The sequence below is a fragment of the Trachurus trachurus genome, assembly GCF_905171665.1.
Source record: "Trachurus trachurus genome assembly, chromosome: 24".
Taxonomy (NCBI): Eukaryota; Metazoa; Chordata; class Actinopteri; order Carangiformes; family Carangidae; genus Trachurus; species Trachurus trachurus.
The window spans coordinates 22,233,060-22,240,409 of NC_139910.1; positions in this window are offsets into that span (position 1 = coordinate 22,233,060).

A 7,350-nucleotide genomic window follows, 5' to 3' on the forward strand; every position below is an offset into this window, starting at 1 on the left:
AAGAAAAAGATTAAATATGACATGCACTATGTAACTGTACAGGATGTACCTCTTATTTCAAATCTAACACATGAGGAGTCAAATATCATTATCCCACAAATACACAAATGAAAGCACAGCATGTGCAGAACAGCCTGCAAGGATGCAGGATGTCTATGTGCATCAAATATTTATTGTATAAGCACAAACTAATATGCATAAAGGCGAGTTTGTGCAGTGTGTCTTTGTGTGTGTGTGTGTGTGTGTGTGTGTGTGTGTGTGTGTGTGTGTGTGTGTGTGTGTGTGTGTGTGTGTGTGTGTGTGTGTGTGTGTGTGTGTGTGTGTGTGTGTGTGTGTGTGTGTGTGTGTGTGTGCGACACTCTGCGTTAACACAGGCTGGCAGTGGCTGGAGCTGTTTGGACAGAAGGAGCTGAACACACTAGTTCTCCATGTTGCATCAGTCCAGTATGGGGGCGGGTGGAAGGTGTTGTCTTTGATGTTCAGTTCAGCTCCGTTTTCTTTTCCCACCAGTGCATTAATGCTCCTGTTATTCTGCCTCCTCAGTACGTTACAGCCCAGACAGCTGACTGTAGGATATGTCCAAAAGTTACTGTCACCCATCCTTAGTCTTTTCTGCTGTTAAGACAGTTTTATGGTGCACAAAAATGTAAAAGCTTATGGCCACATGGAGGCAGAAGAACGCCACAGCTGTCTGACAGATACACACCTCTGTCATCACCTGACCAGGCTGTCAGGGATTATGTGTTTGAAAAGACTTACCTATTCACACAGCTGACATATATAGCATCATTGGTATTTATTTAAAGTTACCTTTCTCACCATATAATTAGTGTAAGTTATTTTTTTATGTCAGCTTGAGAACATAATGTGTCTTTAGTTGGCGAGAGTTCAACAGTTTTTTTCACCAGTCTCACTAACTTTATAAGCTTAGTCCTTTTAGTTGAGTGTAGCAGATTTGTTTTCTCAACAGCTCTCAGCTATTGAAACCCACCTCCACTCCAACCTCTGCTACTCTGCTTTTTTTTTTTTTTTAATAGTCAATATTAAATCAGCAAACTGAGATATTCTGATCTTATTTACCCATGTGAAGTGAAGTAAAAACTGTTATAGTTCCCAGAATGCAACCTGATGGTATCCTTCAACCAACTTGAATGTCAGTAACCCTCTGCACCTACACTTTAGGAAATGTTATCCTTATTTAGTTTACTTTTACATTATGAATAAATAACACACACACACATGAGTCTTCTTTTACACGTACACACTTTATTTAACATTTTGACTGTAGGCTACATAAGTTCTATTTGTAGCCGAACATTTGGTTAACTTTTGTACCGTCAGTTCTTCATTTCTTTTATTGAATGGGTTTCTAAATGACATTTCTTGTGAGTTACCGGTGCAGAGGGTCCTGGTCCTGGTCCTGGTCCTGGTCCTGCTGCAGGGCATCCTGTAGGGCCTGAGTAAAAGGATCCACCCCAGGAAGCACAGCCACTATCCAGGCCGTGGCCAATTTGGCTCAACCAAGCATCTGGCACACAATATTAGTTTGATTCATTATATTTGGTGGTTGGTTGTTAAGTAATTTGACAGCCCAGTTGTCCTGTTTGTTTTGTCTGTAATGTAGTTGGTAGTCCATAGCGTTTGTGTTAGCTCTCTGTTTGGACTGGTCTGATCAACCACATATGTGCCCTTATGTGTTTGTCAGGCTGGTCTGTTTTGTCTTTCATTAGTCTGAGGGTGTTAGTCTATTCTGTTAATTGACTGTATAGTTTGGAATTCTTATAAGTACAGTTTTTATAGGCCCAAACTTTTGTTATATCTTTTTTGAAATATATTGTTTTTGTAATTACTTTTTTGGGGGAGTAAATAAAACCCATTTCTTCAGAATTTGCCTGTGTTTCCTCTTTGTCTGCAGCTCGGTCCCTCACAGAGCCCTACCTTCCAAAATAACCATTTCTCCTTGACCCCATTCCTTCAGGTTGTAATGTCTGTTTTCTGTTAAAATGTGAAGTGTCTAGCCCAGGCTGAGTTACCCTAACACCACCACCAGTAAATCATCATTTTTGATTTGTTGATAATACAAAAAATATGTGCAGGTTTAAAATATTCAAATACAGATATGAGGACATAGCATTTATAGATAATTGCATCTCTGACTGATAGGTGTGTGTTAGTGTGCAGTGCACTGCGAGGATGTTTGCTGCTCCTCACACAGCAGACAGTCTGGTGGGATTGGCGGTGAGACAGGAGGACTCCTATTTTATTACCCCAGAGTGACAACTATTCTGCAGTGGTGATGTACATGTGGGGAAAATCAATTCTGAGGGGCTCTGTGTGCACCCATGTGTGCATGTCAAGCTTGTACATGCTCCCCTATAAATAAATTACCGTGTAAACACTTTGTGGCTATAACCACATCTTAACATTGAAAGCAAACCTGAATAAAACACTAGTCCGAGCAAATCCGAAGGGAGTGTTTGTGTGATGGCTTGGGACCCGACGACTCTGTGCTGCTCTGACTGAGTGCCAGGCACACCTCGGAGGTCTCCAATCCATCTCCGAGATTATAGGGAAAATAAGTGAACTGAAAACGTTGAAGCACACTGTTGGCATGGAAACATTCCTGTGAGCTAACCTGCTTTCATTTGTTGGACCAAGAGGCACTTCTTGGAACAAGGTTCGTCAAAAGGGCTGCGAGCGAACACAAGGCTCGTTGGTGGCGCTCTCCTACAATTTCTGAGTGGATTTGGTGCCGAATGAGAACTGGAGGAGAAAAACAAGGGGAGAAAAAATACCAGAAAATAAAGAAAACATGCTGCAGCTGGGGAGGGAGAGAACAAATAGATTAATTGAAAAAAAATGAGCAGCAGTAAATGCGGGAGCAGTTTATTCTCAAAGTGAATATAAGCAGTGACTATGAGGCTGTGGTGTAAAGCAGCTCTAAGTACTGATAATTACTGGATGTTTTGTTCATGATACCCTCATTTTCTTTGGGCAGTAGTAACTACAGTGGTTAAGAAAATCCTATTTATTCCTCTCAGTAGGAAACAGTGATATCCATAGCCACAAACATCACCAGACTACAATGTTTTCTACTATATTTCCCCCTGGCTACAGTCCGTTCCCCAGAGAAGTGAGCTGTGCAGTACACCGAGCTTTATTACAGTCCAGTATACAGAGCTTCCTGGCTGACTCAGTTGTTCCAGTCAAACAGCGGCTAATTCTCAAACCACTGCGGACTGAGCATCCTCCTGCTGCAAAGCCTCAATTTAGGTTCAGATGACTTTAGCAAACATTAATTTCTCTAAAGATTTCGAGGGAGATTATGGAAAAGTGAGATTTACTTCAGCAACAGACTTTATCTACTCACAGTCGGCCATGTGGCTCTGTAGTTGCACCTCGGAGAGATGTGCAGTCAGTCTGTCTGTCTTCAGGCTAATGGCACACGAAACGATAAAAATGTCAGCGCCATCAGCCGCTCAGGAACAACTCCTTGCCAAAGTAAAAGCATTCGACTCTTTTCATGGCTGTTTTGCCACAGCAGGGGGGGGCACAGGTGTAATTAATGACACTAATGATGGCGGCCTTCCATGTAGGCGAGCCAGTTCCAGGGTCCTGCTGCATTTTGGCACAGACCTGTGGATTACTGGGACATTTAAATGGAACAGAGCCATTAGTGTTTTCAGCAACACCTGTGCTTTTCCTACTATGGCAATTTTCTGACCGGGTACCTGACCTGTTGTACGCAGCAACAGGATGTCAGGCAGCAGCCTCACAAACGACAGCTTTGACAATGAAAGGCGACAGACAGAATGGGGAATATGATTCATCTGAGAATTTTTAAAGGTTTAAAGTGGTTAGTACTGAACACAAGAAAGCTCTCACCTGCAGCTAACCTGTTGTAGTACTTGAGTCCACATTTTCAAGGTCTTGGTCTTGCTTTGGGTTGAACTAGACTCAAGGTTTTTTCTCAAGACCAGTCAAGACCAGAGCTGAAGCGACATCTTTTTTTTTTTTTTAACCACAGACATCTCCCTCTGTCACTCACTTTGGTTTACCTAATGTAATTCAATAACTTTACTTGTTGTATTCGCAAAAAATGTTTATTTCATTCAAAAGTATGTTTCTCTCTGGGGCTGTGTTTAGCTCAGTTGGTAGAGCACCTTCCCCATGTCCTCGCTGCAGGTGGCCCCGGTTCGAGTCCTGCGTCAAGTGGCCCTATCCTGCGTTAGCTTCGCATCACCAGGCTCTTCAGACAAGCGAAGAGCCTGGTGTCTATTTACTCCAAATTTCGTCTGCATTCTGGTTCCCGTCTGTAGCGGATACCGAAATCACCAAATTCACCAAAATAAAAGTGTTCACCAACATAAAACTTATAAAATAGACATTAACTTGTAATACAATAAGAGCAAAATGTTAACTTAATGGCTCGGGGACGTTCTTGTAAATTATATTCCTTAAATTAAAGAGTTTCACCGCATTTTATTAGCTTGACGCTTTTATTTTGACGGAAAGGCCTGTGTCTTTCGCCCTGGATCTGTTTCCTGCCAAAACAGTGAGGCAACGGCCCCAGACTAATCCTGCGTGTCATTCCCCCTCTCCATTTCCTGTCTCTCTCAACTGTCCTATCAAGTAAAGGCATGAAAAAAGCCCCAAAAATATACTTAAAACAAAAGAAAAGTATTTGTCTCTTTTAATTAGTAATCACCCCCATCAACAAACTGAAGTGTTCTAGTAAGCTTTGAATCTTCCATTCATGTATACATAAAGCTGGTAAGCTCAGTGCTGGCTGCCATGTTGTGCCGCCATCTTTTACGATCAGTGGCAGCGACGCGTGACAGTAGGTAACCACGGAAACTCACCGGAGACACCGGAGCAGTCTGCGAAATGATCGAGGTGGCGTTTGTTTGACAAACATCACCATGGTGTAGAGTAAGAAAGGATGGAGGGTCACACTGATGCTGCATTCAGGTAGAGTCAGACAGACGGCAGTCGGCAAACAAACCAAACAGATGTCATTTCAGTCATTTTAGTCATGTGTGTATTGTTTTGCCTCATGCCAACAGACCACTACCATGGTAGCTGTGGTCCGTCTGCCTGATTCCACGTGAATGCAGCATAAAGTATACAACTGAGTTGGTTGTGATATACAACCTCACCACTAGATGGGAGAAATTCCTACAAAATTATCCTTTAAAGGGATAGTATCATTTTTTTTAAAGTGGGGTTGTATGATCTCCAAAGCCCCTAAGTACTTTAATTGCAGTAGAAGACTCTCTACACTCCTCCCGTTATCAACGCCAGCCCATAGCCCTGCCCAGAGATTTACAACAGTGTTGTGAACAGACCCAAAGAAATGGCCTATTTTCACGGCCTAAAAGAGGTTTTACCTGAAAAAAAAATACACAGTTCCATTGTTCGCTATAATATAATTTTTTCCAGCCCTTCAAAGTGCAGGAAAAACACAGTTTTTATTTGGAGCTAACCAACTGCTGATAGGCGGGCGCTAACCCTGGGCGGAGGGATATGTGAGTTGGTTAGGTCCAAATAAAAACTGTGTTTTTCCTGCACTTTGAAGGGCTGGAAAAAATTATATTATAGTGAACAATGGAACTGTTTTTTTTTCAGGTAAAACCTCTGTGTTAACATTGCTCAGTATTTACCTGTAACCCCCCCCCCCCCCCCCCCAAAAAAAAAACAAAACAATGTGTGTTACATATTTCAAAGCTGTAACCCCGTGATGATATGGATTTTACCAATCCACTGACAATGACACAGAAAGTCAAAGCTGTTTCACTTTTAAACACTGCATTTTATATGACGAACATCGCTGTTAACTTTTAAGACAGTCATGGAAGATCACTGCTGTAATACAAGTTATAGAGGAGAGGAAGGTGGATTTCAGTTTCTTGGACAGTGACTGTGCTCGGTCAAAGTTTATAGACCAAGGAGCAGTGTATCGACCCGTGAAGCTCAAACAGCTGTACTGTATAAACATAAAACTGACACTCTGAATATGAATAGCTGGGACTCTTACCTGCAGGATGACTGGAGGAATGTGGGATGTCACTCCTCTCTGCAAAGTTAGGCGGATGATCTGCACTTACACCTCTCAGTCACTGTGCAATTTCATAGCTGAGGTAATAAGTACAGAGGCAAAAAAAACGAAAAATGTGCTGCTCGCCAAATAGAAAAAAGTACGCTGCATACCTCTTTTTGGTATTCAGCGTGCGCTGAACTGGTCGACACAATGGGAGATTTCATGAATTACAGTGCACCAGTGAAATCAATCAGACACAGGCTGATCCACATTGGACTTGTGAAGGTATGTGGCAAGTAAATTAAAGGGATAGTTAACCCAAAATTATAATTGCACTCATTATCTACTCACCCTCATGTTGACTAAGGGCTGGGAGAAGTTTCAGAGTTATCCGTGGCTTCTCTGAGTTACAGGGGGTCTCGGCGTAGCAGTGCATGTCCATATAACGGTTTATAAATTAAATAAGTCTATATTTCAAGCTTGTTTGTAGCGGAAGCTCCTCTTCCTGGTTCGTCCAAATAGCTACAAACAAGCTTGAAATATAGACTTATTTAATTTTTGTTTTGGAACAATTTCGCATTTCGGGGCTTCAATATAAGACGGACATTACATACAAGCAGCATGGAGGTATTTGGATGTTTTTTGGTGTGTCTTTTTATTACGAAGAAAAGTTGTATCCATTTGCAACCGTTATATGGACATGCACTGCTACGCCGAGACCCCCTGTAACTCAGAGAATCCACGGATAGTTGACATGAGGGTGAGTAGATAATGAGTGCAATTTGAATTTTGGGTGAACTATCCCTTTAAAAGACAAAAGCATAAACCCGAGCCTCTTATTATATCAAAAGTCATGTTAGTGGTAACATGATCTGATGAACTGTCTTTGAAAAAGAAGCCTCTAGGGACTGAACAGCTCACACTGTCTTATTTAGATCCTCACAAGTCAAATAGCACAGTCAGTGAATCAGCCGTGTGTCTGCTGCTGTTGAGTGAAAACATGCTGCAGGAGTGACATGAACCTGTGGGGGCAGTGTTGCACCACAGCTGAGGCTTATGAGCTGCAGCAGGAGGAGGCAGGAGCAACTGGAAGGTGAGGTGACAGGAGGTGTAGTGCTGCTCTCTGGGGAAGAGCTCTCCAGTCCCAGTGCAAAAAGAAGCAAAAAAAAAAAAAAAGAAGAGAGATGCAGAATGGTAAGAAGCAGCCTTGATCAGTCTGTCAGCTCAGGGCATATCTAATTGAATACTCCATGCCATTTGAAGTGGAGAGTACAGCTGGAGCAGAAGAGAGAACTCTGTGTAGGGCGGGC